Below are 22,265 nucleotides of genomic sequence, written 5' to 3'. Positions count from 1 at the left end.
TGAAAAGTTAAGGTTCCAGAGAGGCGAGTGGTAAGGTGAGCATGTTTTTTTATTTTCTATATCTTACATGGAAATTTTTTCGGGGCTTGCACAGCCCCCAGAGCATAATATGGGACATTCAATTCGTGGCTAAAAATGTTCATTGTTATTCAGATTTCCTGGGAAAATCTTCCAATGCATTCCTTCTTCGTGTTCCAGATTACAGACCTCAAGGACAAATTTGTTGAGCACAGTAGAGATGAGTTGATTTTGCGAGATTTGAATTTGCCAAATCTTTCAAATTTTCCTTTGAAATTCAATTTGCAGCTAAATTATTCCATGTGGATGTATGTTTCTCTGATGATGATTTTCAGTTCTTTATTTTGCTCTAGAGTTTCTCTACACTCCCAGAGAATAATATACGAAAGATGATAAAAAAAATTAAAAAAATAAAAAAACGAATACTCACCTCTTTGGTTACCCCACTTCTCGCTAAACACTGTCTGGTCCTTACTAATGCCTCATTTTTCCACAATCGCATATCTCATATTCAACGTCTTTACTCTAGAATAAGACTTCCATCCGTGACCAGGCTTCAGACGTCCCTGCGCATTGTAAGTTAGCATCATGAGGTCATGATGTATGCAGTGACCTTACGAGGCATAGGGACTTCCGAGGCCTAATAACCTTCAAGGCTTGGTCACGGCTAAAAGTCCCTTCCTAGTGTGAGGAAATGAATCGTGGAACTTAAAAGAGGTAGAAAAGGCCCAGCCCTGACTACTAGATGTTGGACAGTGAGCAATGGAACAGCTGAAGAGTTGAATAGCGAGGCATTAGTTTTTTGTTTGTTTTTTATCCATTTGCCTGCTTTCTATTTGCACTGAATTAATTGCAAAAAAAGAACACGTTTTCTACACTCTATTGGGAGATGTGTATATTATGTGTGTCTACTCAGTGGTTTAGAATTGCATTTAGAGATAGAATATTTAAATTGTATCACAAGTGATTTTTAAAAAAATCATTTAAAAAATTCCTTAAAAAAAAGATAAAGATGGACACAATTCTACCAGGTTTTATGTACTTTTTTTAAATAGTAAGTGTAAAAAAGACACCAATTTCAGTGCACACAGTGTGTTTAAAACAACATCACACCTGGCAAGGTTTTTTGAGGTAAAGAAGATTCAGGAAAAAGCCAGAACTGGCTTCAAAGACTTTTTTGCTATTGATTTTGGGGTGGCTTTGCCACAGAGTATTTTTTTTGCAGAATATGAACTATAACTAGAGAGCAACTTCTTAGTGGATGACACCCAAAGAATAAACTACTTTTTAGCTCTTTCGCCGTTTCCAAACCCTGAAGCAGTTACAGGAAGTCACAAAAAACTGAGCATGTGCAGAACAATGTCATTTTTACACAGCTGTGCATCATGTTCATTTTTGCTGCATTTTCAGAACACTTTTTCAGATGGATTTCAAGCAGATTTCACCTGAAAGACGTCATGTACAGTGATGAGCGAGTGTACTCGTTGCTCTGGTTTTCCCGAGCATGCTCGTTTGATCTCTGAGTATTTGTTAGTGTTCGGAGATTGTTTTCATTGCAGCAGCTGAATGATTTACAGCTACTAGCCAGGCTGAGTACATGTGGGGGTTGCCTGGTTGCTAGGGAATCCCCACCTGTAATCAAGCTGACTAATAGCTGTAAATCATTCAGCTGAGGTGATGAAAAATATATCTCCGAACACTAACAAATACTGGGAGATCACCTGAGCAACGAGTATATTCGCTCATCACTAGTCATGTGCATAATAACATATCCCCAGAAAACCAGTGATTGAGGGGTTTTGTCCAAAGTTGTCTTTTTAATAAACAAGCCATTCCCATCTCAGATTGAATTACTAACTGGAAAAAGCTCCTATATAATGTTTTACTCCAAAGGTAGATGAGCTATCTGTATGTTCAATCATTACCAGATTATTCTGATAGTAACATATGAACTACATCAACTGGTTAATTTCATGCAAAATGAAACATATTAAAACGGCATCAGAATGGATTCAAGCAAATGGGAAAGATAAAGGTAGGACTTTCTGCCAGATCTACTTCCGGCTTTGGCACAAAATTCTCAGATATTTTTTTTTTAACAAGGGTCTTTGTGACACTATTCAAAATCACGTTGTTTACCAATATGTCTGTGTTCACCACCATACGAATTTCTAAAAAGTGAGATGTGGAAGTGTGACAATGTACTAACTAATTTGATATTTTTTTTTACCAACTACTGAGCACAATGCCCATGAAATGAAAATGAGGCTTGGACTATTAGTCATTTTCTCAATTTCTATGAAACATGACACAATAATAAAATTACTAGCAAGGTAAGAAACTTGTTGCCCAAACTTCTCGACAAGTAGCTCATTTGAGCAGACCAGAAAACTCATGGTTAAGGGTTACAGACAAGCAATTAAAACTAGTGATGAGCAAATATACTCGTTACTCGAGATTTCTCGAGCACGCTCGGGGGTCCTCCGAGTATTTTTTAGCGCTCGGAGATTTAGTTTTTATTGCCGCAGCTGAATGATTTACATCTGTTAGCCAGCATAAGTACATGTGGGGGTTGCTTGGTTGCTAGGGAATCCGCAAATGTACTTATGCTGGCTAACATGTAAATCATTCAGCTGCGGCAAGAAAAACTAAATCTCCGAGCACTAAAAAATACTCGGAGGTCACCCGAGCGTGCTCAGGAAATCTCGAGTAACGAGTATATTCACTCATCACTAATTAAAATGTCACATCTATTACAAAATGGTATCAATAAAACTTGTCTTGTCTTGAAAATAAAAACAAATTGCATAGCTCCATTGACCGAAATTGAAAATGAAATGACAATACACTCCTCCCACCACCACCATTTTTTTGAAAATTTCTGATTTTTGTTTTACCACTAAAATAAAAAAAAACTAGACATTAGGGTTGAGCGAAACGGGTCGGCAATTTTCAGAAGTCGCCGACTTTTGGCAAAGTCGGGTTTCATGAAACCCGACCCGACCCCTGTGTGGGGTCGGCCATGAGGTCGGCGATCTTCTGAATCTGGAATCGGAATTCCGATACCGATTCCCGATATGTTTAAGATATCGGGAATTGGTATCGGAATTCAGATTTAAGTGTAAAATAAAGAATTTAAATAAAAAATATCGCCATACTTACCCTCTGACAGGCCCTGGTACTAACCAGGAACCTTCCTTCCTTAGAATCAGCCTTCCAGGACCTTGCGGTGACGTCGCGGCTTGTGATTGGTCGCGCGGCCCCCATGTGACCGCTTGCGCGACCAATCACAAGCCGCGACGTCACAGTGACGTCACCGAAGGCCCTGGAAGGGCTGATTCTTAGGAAGGAAGGCTGTCGGAAAGAAGCAGGGCGTGTCCGAGGGTGAGTATATACCTAATAGGAATATACTCACCCTCGGCTTCGTTCCGGCAGCCTTCCTTCCTAAGAATCAGCCCTTCCAGGACCTTCGGTGACGTCACCGAAGGTCCTGGAAGGGCTGATTCTTAGGAAGGAAGGCTGCCGGAAAGAAGCAGGGCGTGTCCGAGGGTGAGTATATACCTAATAGGAATATACTCACCCTTGGCTTCGTTCCAGCAGCCTTCCTTCCTAAGAATCAGCCCTTCCAGGGCCTTCGGTGACGTCGCGGCTTGTGATTGGTCGCGCGAGCGGTCACATGGGGGCCGCGCGACCAATCACAAGCCGCGACGTCACCGCAAGGTCTTGGAAGGCTGATTCTAAGGAAGGAAGGTTCCCGGTTAGTACCAGGGCCTGTCAGAGTGTAAGTATAGCGATATTTTTTATTTTAATTCTTTATTTTACACTTAAATATGGATCCCAGGGCCTGAAGGAGAGTTTCCGCTCCTTCAGACCCTGGGAACCATTGGAAACCCAATGCACTGCATTGGGTTTCGAGTTTCGGCCGACCCCGACCCCGACTTTTTTATAGGATCGGCCGATTTCACTCGACCCGACTTTTGAAAAAGTCGGGTTTCGTGAAACCCGACCCGATCCTATAAAAGTAAAGGTCGCTCAACCCTACTAGACATGTTTGGTATCTCTGGAACTGTACTGATAAGCAGAATCATATTGTGAGGTCATGGAGGACTGAACATGCAGAAGACCAGCCGGGGCAGTGGTGGTAGGACAGGTGAATGTTAGGGAGAGGTTTATTTTATTTCCAGATTTCTACAATTCAACAAAAAGGTGTCACTAATTTAGTATAAAAAAAAAATCAGATTTGGAAGAGTGTGAATTATTTTTTTTTAAAATGGCAAATTCAATTTGCCTAGAACAGATTTGTTCATCTCTAACAATACCCCTTTAAATGCCAACAAGTCTGCCAACCCCAGGAATCATTCACATATAAAAAATGTCCTTTTATACTTTGCAAATGTGATTTCTTTATTTTGCAGCTTTTCACCAAACTGCTATGCTTAATAAATTGATATATGTCTCCTGAAGTAGAACTAACACATTACAACTCTGCAGGGAGCATTTCTATAGAAGAATTCCACATTTATGTGGCAGAAAGTTGGCACGTATGATACAGTCTGCTCAGGTATATAAAATAGTTTGAAGACCAATAAAATAGCTAAATGGAGCCTTCTTTTTTAATAATGAATATTATATATAATTAGATGGTGGAATAATATTAAATGGTTACTCCAATTTTCACAAAGGGGTATGATCAAATAGGGCTTATAAATGGAAGCAATTTGGCAAACTACTGCTTATTAAACATTTCAGCCATCATTAAGATATTATTCTTAGATATTAACTTTTCTTTTGTTTACAGCTTCTTGCCTTAGAGACCGACCACTGCTCTTAGACAGCAAAACAACAGTACGTGTTAACACGAGATCTCACTCTTCGCACTAGCCCAGTGCTGCCACATGCTTTAGCAAGCTCACACCGAGAACTAACATCGTTAGAGCAATTAACAAAAGTAAAGGAAGCGGCAGGGTGAAATTAGTGCAAAGAGCCAGATATCATGAGCTTATTCTTTCACAGTGAGATGACCTGCAAAAGAGTTGCAGGATCCCACTCTGCATGACCGATTCAACTAACCAAAGGTTTTGGACAACTATTGTTAAAGGGAACCTGTCACCACCCCTGGCATTTTTAACTAAAAGCCACCTTGTGCAGCACTAATGCTGCATTCTGTGAATGTGGCTCTTCTTTTTGTGGTCCCTTCCAACTCTGCAATATTACTTTTTATAATTTGCATGCCATACCTTTAGTCTGTCCGGGGGGCACGTCTTTTCCCCCAGGACACAACCGCCTGCCAGCCATCACTCAGCCCCTCCATGCTCCGGGCGCCATCTCCTCTGTCTTCAGTAACATACCCGGCGCCTGGGCTGTGCTTTCCTTTTTCGGGCATGCGCCATTTACCTGAAAAAGGAAAGCATAGCGCAGGCGCCGGGTACATTATTGAAGGCAGAGGAGACGGTGCACAGAGGGGCTGAGTGATGGCTGGGAGGCGGTTGTGTCTGGCGGAAAAGACTTGCCCCCCGGACAGACTAAAGGTATGGCGCACAAATTATAAAAAGTAATATTGCAACGTTGGAAGGGACCACAAAAAGAAGAGCCACCTTCACCGAATGCAGCATTAGTGCTGCACAAGGTGGCTCTTTTAGTTAAAAACGCCAGTAGGGGGTGACAGGTTCCCTTTAAGAAAGTTGAGCCATGTCAAGAAGCATTACGGCTCCTACAGTGCCCTTTTAACGGTAAAGTATATTTAGAGAAATAACCAGTCTGAGGGGGACCACTCCTTTATTAAATAAAAAGGGCAGCTCCAGACTAGTGATAGATGCTCTGGCTTACTAGAGGAACACAGTGATATTTATCATATATGTTTATATCCTCTTATGAGGTCAAATATACTACTTGTGAATAATCCCATTACCAGTAGTAAGGGATTGTCTCTAAAGTCAGCATTAAAATAAATTTATTAAAATGCTTTCCCACATTTTTAACTCACCTCATCTGAGAGAAGCATGGTGTAGGTGGAGAGACCTTGATTTCAGTGATGTGTCACTTACTGGGCTGCTTGCTGCAGTTTTGATAAAATCCCTGTTTTATTTACTTCAGGTCTACCAGTTCAACGAAGGCTGAGCTCTGTATAACCCCGCCCACACCACTGATTGGCTGCTTTATGTACTTTTCACAGTTCATGGGCCGTACGTTGCCAATTAGTGGTGTGGGTGGGTTTATATAGAGCTCATGAATATGGAGGACTACATGGCATCTGGTGTACTAGTCCTCTAGTCATAATCTCATGCTGATAAAATAATGATTTTACTAAACCAAAGCAAGCAGCCCAGTAAGTGACACATTTTTCTAACCAGGGGCTGTCTCTACGTTATGCTACTCTCAGATTAGGCTGCAAAAGCCTATTACAAATTCCATTCAAATAGAGTTGTCCTCTGCTGGACATTTATGGTTCTTTTATTTTATGAATGCAATACTTTGTCAGAGCTTATATCCACTGGCACTCTGTTGAGGCCATTCAGCTTTGAGAAAAGTTTAGCATATAATATAGCAAATACACCTACTCTCAGACTGATTTTACTTATGTGTCTATTTTTACATTAATCTAGAAAGGACCGCTTTTCTCTTGTGTGATGTGTTTTTCCTCTGTGTTATATCTGTTTTATTTTTCTCAGCAGTTTTTTAAAATTGAAGCAGGTAGACTGTCTGAATGTTTATTCATCCATTAACTATTTATAATGGATTAGTGAAAAATGGATAAAACCCATATAGAATACTGAAGTACAAAGTCTGTCTTCCGTTTTTCATCCATGTTTAATGGCTCACAATTAATTCATATGTCTCAATCTAATACATAAAACAGATTGTTAGGGCTGGCGGAACGCACCGAATAAATATATAGTAATAAGGTGTGTTCGCAGCCCGGGGTCCACCATGCAGAGATGGAACCTGCTGCTAGGTAATGGCGGCACTATATGGCGGTACTGGCAGTATGGCGCCAGAATAAACACAGGTTCCGTCACCCGTATGAACTGATGTGAACTTTGTAGCTTCACAGAGTCGCAAGGAAGCAAAGGAAATGCTGTGCCCTGTTAGCAGTCACAGGGTGCAGCAGATGGATGCTACTGGGATCCCTGAAATTCACCCCAACTATGCTGGTGACTGATCTCGCTCTGACCCTTGTTGGCTTTTGAGCCCGCCCTTGAGGACGCCCTGAGTCAGATGCTGAGATCAAGCGGGCGTTCCCACCCTACACTGACCGGTTGTCAGGACTAATTAAAGATGTACCGCACAGAGTGTGTACAGCGCCGCTCTGGCGGACGCCACTAACCACCCTAACTAGGGCTAGGAAAGCAAACTAATTGCGCACAGTGCCACACTGGCGGTCGCTGCTGGTTTGACGCAGTAAGGATCGTGCTCTTGTGTTAAGGATAGCACTGTCAGGCGCTTGGTAGCTCCACCATTCGCGAGCAGTCAACAACACTAGGAATGGCTATGATTTAGGAGTATTCGCCAGAACAGGCATACATCCACATACACACAATAACAGGTTTATACTAGCGCATGGCCGAGTGGCCATGCAAACCTTTTATAGCTGTAGCACTCTGGGACCTTCCAATTGGAGCCACCACAGGACCTGAGCATGTGACCCCCGACCTCCAATGAGAGGTAGTCCCTTGGGCATGCTCAGTAGAGGAAAAACAGGACTTAGTCCCAGGAGCATCTGCTGGCCACAGATCAGTGCTGGTTACAATTACTGAGCCTGGAAGGGCAACAGTAACCAAGCGCACAGTATCTGCCTGAGCCAGACGTTGGGACCGACGTCTCTGCTGAGCAGGCTCCATTGTGGCTGGAGAAGAATGGGAGATTGCAGCGGAGGTGGTTCGAAATTCCCCCTGTGCAGCGGTGGGAACTCGACACCTAACACAGATGAGAATAGGAAAAGCTCTGAGTCTCAAGGACCAGAGACATAGATTCACTTTTAAAAAGGGATGTGTTGTATGGATATGTGACGACACATCATTTTATCTTAATTAACCAGACATCTATTTTCAGCAAGAAAGGATGAATAGACTGTTATCTATATGTTGACTTTTGAATTTGTGTGTTTCTTTCTGGTTTGTCAAGAAAACACAGACTTTTGTTTGTATAAGCCTGTAATATTGACTTGTATGATGACATTTGTTGTAACATATTGTGCTGTTATCCTGGATGACCAGTTATACAGGGTAATGGAACAATTATGTTTGCTGATATGTTGATTGCACATTGTCCAGGCCAGCCAGTTTCTTGATTTACAAAACAAAGGAAGAAAAACTATGCAAATAGTTTACATAATCAAACATTGCTAGTTGGTCTTATCACCATTCTTCCCCTTTGCCTATAAATACTGGATGAATTACAGTTGCTAGCTATAAAAGAGGTTATATGTCTCTGTAACATGAGTCAGCTATTCACCCAAGACATCCAGACATCAAAAGAACTTGAGACTCTCTACAGGACAGCAGCCAAGACATCATGGCTCCATCATGAGGGACACAGACTTTACATTCTACAGGATGCCTGCTTAGGTGACCATGGCCCTGGCTGGAACAATACAGATATGCTCTATTGACCATCATAAATCCATGGATACATTTGTGGTGGCCAGGAATGGGACCCCCGGATCACTTGGCTCCATGGAGATGTTCAGCGAAGCCAGATTGTGACCCTCTTGTCAACTAGCCTTATACCTCAATGGACTGTAATCTTCCTAAGCATGTAAACCAACAACATTGTGAGACAAATTCACTAAAATTTAACAAAATAAATAGAGAATATTCACTAAAGACAATCCAAAACCTACTCAAAAGGTGAATATATCAAGAAGAATCCAAAATTTGGAAACTTTAAAATAATTTTATTAAACACAATATTAGAAACAAGGAGAAACTGACAAAGATTACATCAACAATACCATAGTACAATGAGATAATAGATACATTTCATAATTAGGAGTACTGACCAAGGAACACAATAATAAATAATCCCTAAATAATCTTAATAAAGCACAAGTAATAAATAAACAGACTAAATGCAAAGTCTCAAATAAAGTGCATGGAAAGTGTACAAAAGGGATTATAGATAAATACCAATTAGCAAAGATTTGTGGCTCCCCAAAACTCCAGCTTCAATGTACATTTGACCAGCATGGCTTTTTCAAGGAGGAATGGGACCTGCCGATTGCTTGGCTCCATGGAGATGTTCAGAGAAGCCAGGTTGTGACCCTCTGGCCAACTGGCCTTATATCTCATTGGACTGTAATCTTCCTAAGCATGTAGTTAACTCTTCTGTGTGCGTGCCACAGGTGGGGTAGTCGGCCCTGGAAGCTCTAAAGTCACAGTAGCTCTTATCCCGTTGAGTCAGCGAAGGGTGAGTCTCTGTAATTTGCTCCATCTTGGTTATTTTGCTGGCACTGTTCTATGTGTTATTTGCCTGTTTTGTAGTTTAATAAAGTATTACCACGCTGTTTTACCCTCACCCTGTGTTGTCCGATTAGAGTTATGCCCACGGTTAAAGGAGAGCGGGCATTTGGTGGGATGATTCCTGATCCATGCAGATTCGGCTAGCACACCAAGGCACCTGCTGACCTGCTATGTCTCCACAGGATCAATGAAACTCATGAAACTCTATGGGCCTGTGAGCTGTCTGAGAAAAAAACAGACAGCATATGGATATGTACAATGGATGTGTGAATGCATCCATAGGGGAGCAGTATTTATTTACATTGGCATTGCTCCCTTGTTGCCTTTCATTGCAGTGTTTATAGGTGCAGAATATGCATTTTTGGAGAGTAATATTAGTTTTTGCTTATGCATACTGCACATGAAACTGTCTATTAGCATGCAAAGTAAGTAAAAATTCTACCTGCAGTAGCACTGATACATCATTGTTCACAAGAAAACAGCAACTGCTACAAGACAAAGATGTAAGATACAAACGTGCCTATAATATGTGAAGAGCATGTAAAAGAGAACAGACACTACAAGTGATTGGCTTTCAATACTTTGCAAGAGAAGAGTTGGACTGAGGTGCCAAGGGCCTACTGTATCATTGACTCTAGGGGTCCACTGTTCAGCTACATTACCTGACCCTTAGGCCTCTTTCACTCTTCCGTTTTTACAATCTGCCCAGAATCCGTCAAAATGTTGAAAAGACGGATCCTTTGCTGATTGTAAAAAACTGATTCACTGGAGCTGTTTTTTTGACAGTTCCAGTGCATCCTAGAAGGCTATATGCACACCTTGTGTATGCATCTTCGCTGTGGTTTTTCGCTGTGAAAACGCATACACAACATAACCCATGCTAAAAATAATAAAAAAATTAAAAAATCGTGATATTCTTACCTTCCGGTGTCCCGCTCAGCCTGTGCAGCCTTCCCGATGCTCGCGATGCTGCCGGCAGCTCTGGTTCCCAGTGATGCACAGCAAGCAATGACCTGTGATGATGTAGCTGTCTCTCGAGACTGCTACGTCATCAGGTCATTTCGCAAAGCATCACTGGGAGCCAGTGCTGCCGGCAGCATCGCGAGCTTCGGGGGGGGGGGGGCACGGGAAGACTGCGGGGGACACTGGAAGGTAATAATATCACAATTTTTATTTTTTTCATTATTTTTACCATTATATCTTTTTACTATTGATGCTGCATAGGCAGCATCAATAGTAAAAAAGAGAGAGAGAGAGAATTTCCCTGACGGGAAATTCTTCCGCGCATGCTCAGTTTGAAAAGATGCCATCCATTGCTGGATTCCTGCTTTCACAGTTAGCGATGGATCCTGCGCCCATAAGCTTCCATTATAGCCAAAGACGGGCAGCACAGGATCCATCGTTGAGTGATTTTCCGACGTGCAGAAAAAACGTTCCTCTCTACGTTTTCTCTGCCCGACGGTCAGTAATTTTTACAACGGATCCAGTGCACCACGACGAATGAAACATGTGGCCATCCTTCACAATCTGTCGCTAATACAAGTCTATGAGAAAAAAACGGATCCAGCAGCACCATTTGCTGGATCTGCTTTTTTCACAAAACGACGGATTGTGACGGAAAAAGAAAGACGGAAGTGTGAAAGAGGCCTTAGTCACAAATTACCTTATGCTTCCATATAATAATTTACTGGTTAGTTTGCTAAAGAATGAAGAGTTGCTGTGTTTTTACGCATACAATGAATCCCAATGCTCAAATTGTAGGCTGGGGGCCTACCGGGAGATTCATCCATTCTCCTGTGCGCCAGTCGGAGCCTGAGCAAGTGAGGAAGGTACAAAGGGTTCAAACAGTCTTAAAAGATGTAAAAGTAATGCTTGCATTGTCAGTGTCAAATAAATCAATATTTCTGATGCATAATTTTTACACTGAAAGACAAAAGATTCTGCAGGGATATGAGATGATAATTGATTTTCTTATCTGTGCCAGTTGTTTTAAATGTCTACCCATGCTGGCAATCGTGCAGCTCTGGAGGACTTTGAATTGTGCCAACTTTAATGGGATTATTTCTCATGATTAAATATATGATTCTTAAGCAAGATAAGTAGTCTGTACGCTGAGCTACCATATGTCATCCTGATATCTGATGTAGAACGGATGGCTCCGTTATAAAATGACACTCTACCCATTCTCTGCAGATGTATTGCTAGGAGGGTACTTGTGTAAACTAGAGACTGCCATGTTTCACTGCTCTGTAACTGCCATTTTATTTTTACATATGACATTTCATCATCATATATTATGTTGTAATTCTCAGTGTGCTTTGATTTGTGCCCTTGTGTTGGTTTTGTTCACATCGTTGCTACATTCTGGCTGCAAAATCTAATTATGCAGTGTCACATAAAGAAGCAATTTCATTCCAAGTTCTTTCAGACTGTATCATGCCGTATACAAAACTACACTGTATATCAGCAACTCATTGCAATGAAACAACATGCAAAATATACTGTGGTCACTGTCCAACTGAGGTGGAAAAGACCCAACAATAATATGGATTCTGGGGGCCCATTCTTCAGCTTTTATTTCTCAACTTTCATATCAGAAACTGGTCTACTGACTGAACTCATAGCTTCATATATGCCTATGAGAGTCTCAGGGGGCAATTCTCTAACCCCTTCATGATCTTTGGCGTACTTGTAAATCAAAAGTTGAATCCCTGACTTTGATGTGGGCTCGCACGCTGAGCCCGCATCTTTTCCCGTACATGGCAGGTGACTTAATAAGCAATAATCTGCCTTTAACAGCCATGGGTGAACATGATCGTAGGGCACTTATAGGTTATCATGGCAGACGGGAGTCTGCTGATGACCGCCGATTGTCATTACTATGCTCCTGTAAACGCTAGTGGGTCGCCCACCAGGGCCTGGGGTACTTGGCACCAGGTCCGGTCACTCTTAAAGGGAATCTCACGGTGGCAGCGACCCAGTCCATGTCCTGGGCGCCCAATTAAAGGGAAAGGTCTTTTAAGGGGAATTGTGAATAAAGTCTATTGATCGTGACGCCACCTGTGGTGTTCGGTCAGTGGGGACTGATGCCGCTTAAAGGGTTCCTCTGGGGTGATAGTATGGCAGCTAGATGGTGACGCTTCCCACAGGTGAAGCGGGGTCCCCAGGGCTCCCAAGGTGTATGGCAGGGATGATGTGTGGCAAGTAAATAACAGAGGACTCAGGGTTGCAGTCTTTACCTGGTTTACTGTTAGTAGCAGGCCACAGTCCAGGGTACCAGCAACAGGTACAGAAGGAATCCAGGCAGCCCGTAAACAAGTGGAAATCCCCTTGGCAGGTCAGGTTGGGAGCCTTCCACTTTGCGCTCACTATTAGTCCCTTGCTTCCTGAAGTGTCCTCACAAGGTCCTCGTTCTTCCCTGTCCTGGGACAGTACCTGTATGGAATGCAGCTTGAGCCATTCTTTCTGGGGTCTCTGCACGGTGACTCCAGGCTGCAGAATGCTGCTTTACCACAGGTGTTGTACTGGCAGTTTACGTATAGTCCTATGCCCTCCGATTCTGTCGCGTGACTTATAGTCTCCCACGTAATTAAAGAAAACCCCTGACGAAGCCTCATTCGGGAGGCGATACACATTGGGCTATGGTCTGCTAATCCTCCTGGGTATTCCAGCCTGGTTTCTTTAAGCTCCGTTTTGTATCAGACTACAGCTTTTTTAACCATTACATGGTCTTCATGCTGGTGCTTAGGGACCTTTATCGCCATATGGGTAGCCTTGTGGTTACTAGCTCTTCAGGGTTCTGTTAAATCTATCATGCCCTATATATGCTCTTAGATACCCCATGAGCCGCTAGGAAGGGAGGTATAATCTTGTATAATGTGCATACTACTGCTTCTACTTAACAGGCTGTATATTGTAACTTGTAGGGATTTATACTATGCACCCAGGTTGATTATAGCAGCATAGTGATTTTAATTATGTTTTAACTATGTGTGCCAATAAAGTGTATTTTGTCATATGATTATTGGGTGGTGTGCATATTATAGTAGTGTCCTTCCTTCTTTTTTCTTATAGTCTCCCACGACCTCAGGCACCCGCTGCCCGGTTTCTGCGCTCTGGCTCACAGTAGGCCCACTCACAGCCTCCCTGAGCTCCTTATCTCTCCTCTCCCTTCACTGTCTGCACCAGACTGAACTAACTCCTCCAGACCAGGATCTCTATTTAGGGAAGCTGCCGTGAAACCAGGTTTAGAGCTCCCTCTCCTGGCCTGGATTAAGAAGGTGTTGTGTATGTGGTAACCTGCCAAAGAAATCCCTCTTGTTTCCAGGCATAGCACCACCCTCCCCGAGTGGAAGGCAGCACAACTGTGGTACCCGAACTCCTGGGGTGCCACACTAGACTGTGGCTGACATTTATAGGAGAGTGTGATTTTAGCTATTCAAAGAAGTGCTGATGCACTGTTATATATAGCACAAGCAATCGGATGATCGCAGCTTCAAGGGAACTATTAAATGTAGTAGAAAGTGGGAAAAGTTTTAAGAGATAAAGAAAAATTCAAAAGTTCACCTCACCGCCCTTTTGCCCCATTAAAAATAAAACAATAAAAAAGAACACATATGCAATTAGAGGTGACTAAAACATTGTATATACCCCAAAATGGTATCAGTAAAAATGTCAGCTCAGGGTGTAAAAAATAAGTTATCCCCCAGCTCCATATCCCAAAAAATGAAAGGGTTATGGGTCTCGGAAAATGGTGATATATGTGAATTTTTTTTTCTTACAAATTTTCGAATTTGTTTTCACCACTTAGATAAATAAATAAAAATAAATAAATAAACTATACATAGGTCAGGTCAGTTTTACCAAATAGTGATCATAAAAAAAAAAATCAAAAGACAATTGTGAAATTGCATTTTGTTTTTTGCAAGTTCAATTGGAATTTTTATACCACTTTCCAGTGCATCACATGATAAAATAAATGATCTCATTCCAAAATACAACTTGTCCTACAAAAAAAACAAGCTCTCAAACAGCTATGGAGATAGAAAAATAAAGTTATGGATCTTGGAAAAAGAGGAGGAAAAAAATGAAAAATCACAAGGTTGTTAAGGGTTTAAAGTGATAATGCTAAACTCCTCAGTAAGTCACAATGCGCAACTCGGAATTTGAGTCAAAATATTGCGACATTTGGTGTTTACCTGCTAATCACAGCCAGCTACATCAATATGGGCATGATGTGTTTATTTCTGGTGGCAACGCACACTGGTTACTAGACGTGCCTGGTTTATTATATGGTGAATGCCACTTAATGAATCAGGTCCATGTATTTCATTGAGTGCTTCATTAAGATTGGCATTGGTCTTAATGAATCACCCCTAATTTAAAGTCATGACATGAGCCCTGCGATGAATTCGACAATTATGGTTAAACTACGCAATGCAGCTGTGTGAAGCCGGACTTCGCCTGATGCTTTGTATTTGCCTTGTATTAGGGACCCTCTTAGTTCTATGAGTTGGAGATGCATGTTTATACATTAGTAGACTAGATTTTTGTGGCCACTGTGAGCACTCAGCAGGGTAATTACTGTAAAAAATCACAATTGCTAAATGTTGACCAAAAAAACCCTGCTAAAATGCAGACAAGAGGATATATACTGAAGGTGCACGTAAAATGGGAATGGCACAAAACAACGTACAGCCATCACTACATCTAATTGTCGTAAAGGACATGGCTAGTGAGAAAGAAGAGAAGAGGGTGAAAAGGTTCAAGGAGTTATAAAAGACATAAAAGTAATGCATGCATCGTCAATGTCACATCGATCAATATTTCTGATGCATCACTTTTACAGAGAAAGACAAATGATTCTGTTGAGGATTGAGATTATAATTGATCTTCTTGTCTGCGCCCGTCATTTTAAATGTCTGTACATGCTGGCAATCGTGTAGCTCTGAAGGGCCTTGAATTATGCCAACTTATTTTTTTTTATTTAAATATATATTTCTTCACCAAGATAAGTAGTTTCTATGCTAAACTGCAACAAGTCATCCTGATATCTGATGGTGAACTGATGGTTCCGCTATAAAACCACACTGTCCCCTCTCTGCAGATGTATTACTTGGAGGGATCATACTTTTGTGTAAAATAGGAAATATCTGACATACTTCATTACTCTCACATAACTGCTATCCTATTTTTACATCTGACATTTTGCTTACTATATTTTACATTGTATAAAACACCATGGACCCCGATTGAAATTGTGCACACCAGTCTTAATGAAGGGACCACTGGAGATCTTTACTCCAGCGGTCCCATTATTAACACTGTGGTGCACAATCTTTAGCACCTAAAGATGCAAATGGCCCGCAATGAATTAGGCATCACTTATAACTGCTGTCCAATCCGGGACTGGAGTATATTTCTGGCATAATTTTAGCCACTATGTAGAGGTAGAGAAGGGAGAACCCATTGGGTCCAGCCGAACATTTGTAAAAAGTTTGGTTCGGATACCAGAATGGTACCCGAACTCTATCCCGAACCCCATTAAAATGAATGAGGGGCCTGAACATCCAGTGTTTCTTACGCTGTCATCTCTGTGACGGTGCAAGAAACACAGACTCTGAACGGCGGTAACCTTTTAAGTTAATGCCAGTCAGAGCGCTGCAGTTCCCAAGCTGCCATATGGAAGACCACATGTGAGCCAGCAGTTGTGACCGGCGGTAAAAAGGTCACTGCTGGTCACAGGCGTCGGCTGATAAGAGTAGACATTCAATGATGAGAGAATTAATCAGCCGGCACCTGTGCAATAAAAAATTAAATAAAAGGCATGGTGTTCCCTCGATTTTTTCTAACCAGCGCAGGCAAAACTGACAGGTACGGGCTGCAGCCCTCAGCTGTCAGCATTATCTTGGCTGGTTATCAAAAATGGAGTGGTCCCCATGTCATTTTTTAAAATTATTTAAATAAATAATTAAAAAATTTTATGGAGTCCCCCTCCATTTTGACAACCAGCCAAGCTAAAGCAGACAGCTAGGGGCTGGTATTCTCAGACTGGGAAAGGGCCATGGATATTGGTCCTCCACCACCTAAAAATCTCAGCCCGCAGATGCCCCAGAAAAGGTGCATCCATTATATGTACTAATTCTGGCACTTTGCCCAGCTTTTCCCACTTGCCCTGGGGCGGGCAAGTGGGGTATTACTTGTAGGGTTGATGTCAGCTTTGTAATGTCAGCTGACATCAAGCCCACAGGTTAGTAATGGAGAGGAGTTTATGGTCAAATTGTAATAAAGACAGCAAATCCAGAATGAAGTTCTTTATTTGAAATAAAACTCCCTACTCTCTTTTACCCATTTATTTTCAAAAATTAAAAATAAAACACCATATTCCTCACCTGTCCAACGATATGGATTATGTTATGTCCCACAATGCTCTCCAACTCTGCTACATCTGGATTTCATGGTTGAGCAGTGGCATGATATGACTGTTCAGTCACACTGAGCTAAGCCTGAGAACTCAGCTGTGGCTGACATTTATAGGTGATCATGATTTTAGGTACACATAGAAGTTATGATGATGTATAGCACAAGCAATCGGATGATCGCAGCTTCAAGTTCCCTAAGGGGACTATTAAATACAGTAGAAAGTGGGAAAAAAGTTTTAAAAGATAAAAGAAAAATCAAAAGTTCACCTCACCACCCTTTTGCCCCATTAAAAATAAAACAATAAAAAAGTACACATTTGCAATAAGAGGTGATTAAAACATTGTATATATACCTCAAATGGTATCGGTAAAAATGTCAGCTCAGGGTGTAAAAAATAAGCTATTATCCAGTTCCATGTCCCAAAAAATGAAAGCTTTACGGGTCTTGGAAAATGGTGATATATGTGAATTTTTTTTTCTTACAAATTTTTGAATTTATACCGTATAGCGCTCCATTATACTGTATGGAGCTGTGTGTGGTGCCAGTATACTATATGAAGCACTAGGAGACCATTAAACTGTATGGGGCACTATGTGGGGTCATTATACTGAATGGAGCACTTTGTGGGGCCATTATACTTTGTGGAGCACTATATGGGACCCAGTGAAGGGCCCCATTATACTGTATGGAGGATTATGTGGCACACACTATACTGTACAGAGCTTTGTTTCTGGCCATTAAACTGTTTGGAGGACTATGTGGCACCCATTATACTGTATGGAGGGCTATTTGGGATTGCATTTGGAGAATCATACCATGATGAGTTCACCATTCTTTGTCGGGGGGATTGAGGGAGGGGGGTAAAGTAGGTTTGTCATACCATGCATATGGAGGGTACTGTGGAGGAATTCACTTTGGGGGTATCTTAGTGTGTTTGGGGGCACTTTTGTTGGCATCATACTCTATTATCTGTATTAAAGTTTTTTATCCTTTGTTATTACATATTTAAATTAGGCCATTGAGCCACATGCTTTTTACTGCTCTTGCGTAACATATTATATTAATCCAATATTTTATTCTAAGATCTATTAATTAAAATGTACTTTGTTATTGGGAAACCTGCTAAGTTTTTTTTCTATATGAAAAAGTTCATTGTTATATTTGATAAGAAAAAAAGTCCTCAATTGTAGACATTTTTTAATACATAATATTAAAGCAACTCCGGGCGCTGCACACAGTATATTTGCACTGGTAATTCTACTGCTGCAGATAAACGGACATAACTACCAAAAATGTCCGATGTAAAGTGAAAAAATACCAATTGTCAAATATATATATATATATATATATCTGCGCTGTAGGTTCCAGAGGAGAATAATTAATAAAAGAATTTTCTACATATGTTGTCTATCATAAAATATATCCACAGCTACCTAGTTTGAGGTTTATTAGTGCGTTATTAATGCGTAAAAGATGTTAATATTTACCGGGTATCTCACAGTCGAAGTAGTCTGAATCTGTCCACAGTTACCGGATGTATCGCGGTCAAAATCTCCTAGGTTAATGCACACGGTGATATTAAAAACCACTTTCCTTTCAAGGGATGTGCGAGGAGAGGGTGAAAATAACTGTCCCGGCCGGTGACAGTCCCCCCTTACCTCACCGATGATACTCCTGGGTCTTCAGCGTGAGCCTGTGCTCCCACACGCTAGTTGCCGGCGAGGTGCAGTGAAGCTGCAGGACCTCGCGTGACGTCACTTACACGTGGTGTTACACGTGAACGGCTAACGGATTGCACACAGTACCAAAAAGAGTCTATCCAACGCGTTTCGAAGTCGGCGGACTTCTTCTTCAGGGATGGTACGGTGCCGGTCGAGGATACTTTATATATCATGTAGCGAGTGGAAGCGCTGGATCTTATTTGTTGAAAGCAAAGAGTTCAATTTCGCTATTTAGCCCATTTGGAATCAGTGTATTCATTTCAAAAATCCATTTGCTCTCCTCCCTTGACATCTGATGGATGAAGTTACCCTTCCGCCAATTTTTTTTAACAATTTTAATCCCAGTAACTACAATGTCTTTTATAGAGCCCTCATGGTGTTCTTTAAAATGTTGTGATAGAGGATGACCCACAAATTTCTTGTTGATATTCCGTAGGTGTTCCCCTATACGTACACTCAAAGGGCGTATAGTACGCCCTATATACAGTTTATCACATGGGCATCTAATGCCATAAATTACTCCACGGGTGGAACAGGTAATATGGTCTTTAATCTCTGCTTCATTAACTTTATGGAAAATACTAAATTGCTTTTTTGTATTTAATTCTCTACACGGTAGACATTTTTTACATGGAAAAAAACCAGACGGGATTTGTGATATGAGTGATGGTTTTAGCGATACAGGTTTACGAACAGATGGGGCTATGATATTACCCAAATTGTTCGCCCTCTTATAGACAAATCTTGAACGTTCTGTTAATATGTCTCCAATCACCCTATCTTCCTTAAGTAAACTCCAATGCTTATTTACAATTTTTCTCAAAAAATGGCTATTAGAGTTATATGGCATTATTATAGGTATCCCTTCATCTTCCATATTATTACTTTTTTTCTCTTTTGATTTAAGTAGTTTTTGTCTTGATTGTTTCCCTACCTGTTCCTTAACCCTTATCAGGGTCTCTTTATCATATCCTTTCTGGCAGAACCTCTCTATCAGGATATTTGTCTCTTTATTGAAATCCTCTGATTTGGAACAATTTCTGTGGGCCCTTATAAATTGGCTTTTGGGGACGTTCAGGAGCCAGCTGGGTAAATGGCAACTGTTTAGTGAAATATAATTATTTGAATCTGTCGGTTTATGATATAAGGTGGTTTGAATCCCATTCCCCTCTATAAAAATTTTTAAATCTAAAAAATGTATTTCTTTATTACTTGTATTAGCTGTAAAATTTAAAAAATAATTATTTTTATTAAGACCATTAATAAAATCTAATAATAAAACCGGACCCCCTGACCATATAAAAACTATGTCATCTATAAAACGCTGCCATAGGACCAGGTTCGCCCGTAGGAGTCCATCAATGTAGATATAATCTTCCTCCCACTTGCCGACATATAGGTTGGCATAACTAGGGGCGAACCTGGTACCCATGGCAGTACCCCACTGCTGGGAGTAGTAGTCCTCCCCAAAACAAAAATAGTTGTGGGTAAGTATAAAATTTATACATTCAATAATAAAAGAAAATTGATCGCCCGGTAAGGTTCCATCTTTGAGTAAAAAATGTTTAGCAGTTTCACAACCCTTCTGATGTTGGATAACTGTATATAGAGAAGTGATGTCGAGAGTGCCGATAATATAATGGTCCTGCCATTGGACAGTTTGTAATATCCGTAAAATATGTGCACTATCTTTAAGATAGGATGGAAGTGAGGGACATAATTTCTGTAAATGGCAATCGACATATCTCTACAGATTGGTTGTAAGGCCGCCTATGGCTGAAACTATTGGCCTCCCCGGTGGGTGTAGTAAGTCTTTATGTACCTTAGGTAGGTAATAAAAATAAGGGATTCTAGGGTGTGTGATATTGACAAAATCATATTCAGATTTGTTTAGAAAACCTTCATGTAATCCCATTTTTGTTAAATTTTGCATCTCATGGATATATCTCTCAGTTGGGTCCGCCTTGAGTATTTGGTATGTACATTTATCTCCCAATAGGCGTAACGATTCTCTGTTATAATCCTCAGTATTCAGAATCACTATTCCGCCCCCTTTATCTGCTGGCCTTATTGTAATTTCTTTATTATTTTGAAGTTGTTTAATTGCCATCCGTTCGCAATGAGACAGATTATACTGATATTTGGAACAGCTTTTATTTGATATTTTTCTGATGTCGTTTATAACGTTCTTCTGAAAAGCATTAAAGGCATCAGAGTATTCTTGAATCGGATGGAAGTTCGATTTGTTTTTCAGGAAGGTATGTTGATATGGATCAAGTATCGCTATATCGCCATTAGCTTTCTTACTGACGAATTTCTTCTTCGTATAGTGTTTTTTAATAGCCACCTTCCTCATAAATAATTTTATTCCTACAAAGGCTTCAAATTTATTAAATTTCGTGCTAGGGGCGTATTTTAAACCCTTGTTTAATAGATTGACTTCATGGATATTCAGCGTATAATTACTAAGATTAAAAATCTTCTGTTCTAACGTAGTTGGGTCGTTTTTTTGTTGTTGTTGTTGGTATTTATTCTTTTTTTTGGTAGATTTCCCGGCCCTGCACCCCCTCTTTCGTGATTTTTTCGAACCACCTGAAAAAAAGGAAGGTGGCTTTGTTTAGTCTTCTGTTGTTTTGATTTCCTTTGTTCAAGGCAGCGTTTTATAGATGACATAGTTTTTATATGGTCAGGGGGTCCGGTTTTATTATTAGATTTTATTAATGGTCTTAATAAAAATAATTATTTTTTAAATTTTACAGCTAATACAAGTAATAAAGAAATAAATTTTTTAGATTTAAACATTTTTATAGAGGGGAATGGGATTCAAACCACCTTATATCATAAACCGACAGATTCAAATAATTATATTTCACTAAATAGTTGCCATTTACCCAGCTGGCTCCTGAACGTCCCCAAAAGCCAATTTATAAGGGCCCACAGAAATTGTTCCAAATCAGAGGATTTCAATAAAGAGACAAATATCCTGATAGAGAGGTTCTGCCAGAAAGGATATGATAAAGAGACCCTGATAAGGGTTAAGGAACAGGTAGGGAAACAATCAAGACAAAAACTACTTAAATCAAAAGAGAAAAAAAGTAATAATATGGAAGATGAAGGGATACCTATAATAATGCCATATAACTCTAATAGCCATTTTTTGAGAAAAATTGTAAATAAGCATTGGAGTTTACTTAAGGAAGATAGGGTGATTGGAGACATATTAACAGAACGTCCAAGAATTGTCTATAAGAGGGCGAACAATTTGGGTAATATCATAGCCCCATCTGTTCGTAAACCTGGATCGCTAAAACCATCACTCATATCACAAATCCCGTCTGGTTTTTTTCCATGTAAAAAATGTCTACCGTGTAGAGAATTAAATACAAAAAAGCAATTTAGTATTTTCCATAAAGTTAATGAAGCAGAGATTAAAGACCATATTACCTGTTCCACCCGTGGAGTAATTTATGGCATTAGATGCCCATGTGATAAACTGTATATAGGGCGTACTATACGCCCTTTGAGTGTACGTATAGGGGAACACCTACGGAATATCAACAAGAAATTTGTGGGTCATCCCCTATCACAACATTTTAAAGAACACCATGAGGGCTCTATAAAAGACATTGTAGTTACTGGGATTAAA

The 22,265-nt window shown here is 40.6% G+C and overlaps 1 protein-coding gene across 2 annotated transcripts in view; it reads right to left on the bottom strand.

Moving 5' to 3' along the window:
- The window catches only part of LOC143788003 (uncharacterized), a 37,739-nt gene that overhangs the window by 1,005 nt on the left and 14,469 nt on the right, over window positions 1-22,265 (bottom strand). The window lies entirely within an intron of this gene.

This window comes from Ranitomeya variabilis, chromosome 8, assembly GCF_051348905.1.
Source record: "Ranitomeya variabilis isolate aRanVar5 chromosome 8, aRanVar5.hap1, whole genome shotgun sequence".
In the NCBI taxonomy this organism is placed as follows: domain Eukaryota; kingdom Metazoa; phylum Chordata; class Amphibia; order Anura; family Dendrobatidae; genus Ranitomeya; species Ranitomeya variabilis.
The sequence above is the reverse complement of the archived record's forward strand: the minus strand, read 5'-3'. Positions and strand labels throughout refer to the sequence as shown.